Source organism: Camelina sativa, unplaced genomic scaffold (assembly GCF_000633955.1).
Source record: "Camelina sativa cultivar DH55 unplaced genomic scaffold, Cs unpScaffold08692, whole genome shotgun sequence".
Taxonomy (NCBI): domain Eukaryota; kingdom Viridiplantae; phylum Streptophyta; class Magnoliopsida; order Brassicales; family Brassicaceae; genus Camelina; species Camelina sativa.
In genome coordinates this window covers 1-427 of record NW_010929755.1, presented here as the reverse complement: position 1 = coordinate 427, position 427 = coordinate 1, and the positions used below count along the sequence as shown (strand labels likewise).

General features: G+C 37.2%; 1 long non-coding RNA gene across 1 annotated transcript; it reads right to left on the bottom strand.

Moving 5' to 3' along the window:
- LOC104775102 lies at nucleotides 1-427 on the bottom strand. Its single transcript, XR_765696.1, has 3 exons — nucleotides 370-427; nucleotides 185-288; nucleotides 1-70 (listed from the first exon to the last, which is right to left on the bottom strand). It is a non-coding gene; the product is annotated as an uncharacterized LOC104775102 (long non-coding RNA).

Genomic DNA, 427 nt, shown 5'->3' with positions numbered 1-427 from the left:
CGACTGCTCTCAGTAGAAGGCACGTTTTGGTTAGAGAGGTTGCTTGAAATAAGTCCTGCCTCTGCCAAACCTATACTTTCCAATTAAAATGAAGAAATCAGATCAAATATAACTAACTTCATTGACTCAGATTAAACATAACTTCATTGCTCAGTATGAAGGTAAAAGATAATCTAATGATCACCTTGAATGAATGGAAAGTCAGGATCTTCAGGTGTGATATCGTCAAATGCAAGTTCAGTAACATTCTCAATGTACATGGCAGGATATACTTTTGATGCTGAGTTCCTGTAATGGATGAAGGTAAATTTCACGATGTGAGACATTGAAACATTTCACAATGTTTCAAGAGAAACTTTTGAGAATTACCTCGACAGAGTATTGCTTGCAGAAACCACCCAACGAGCAAATTCACGGCGTGTACATA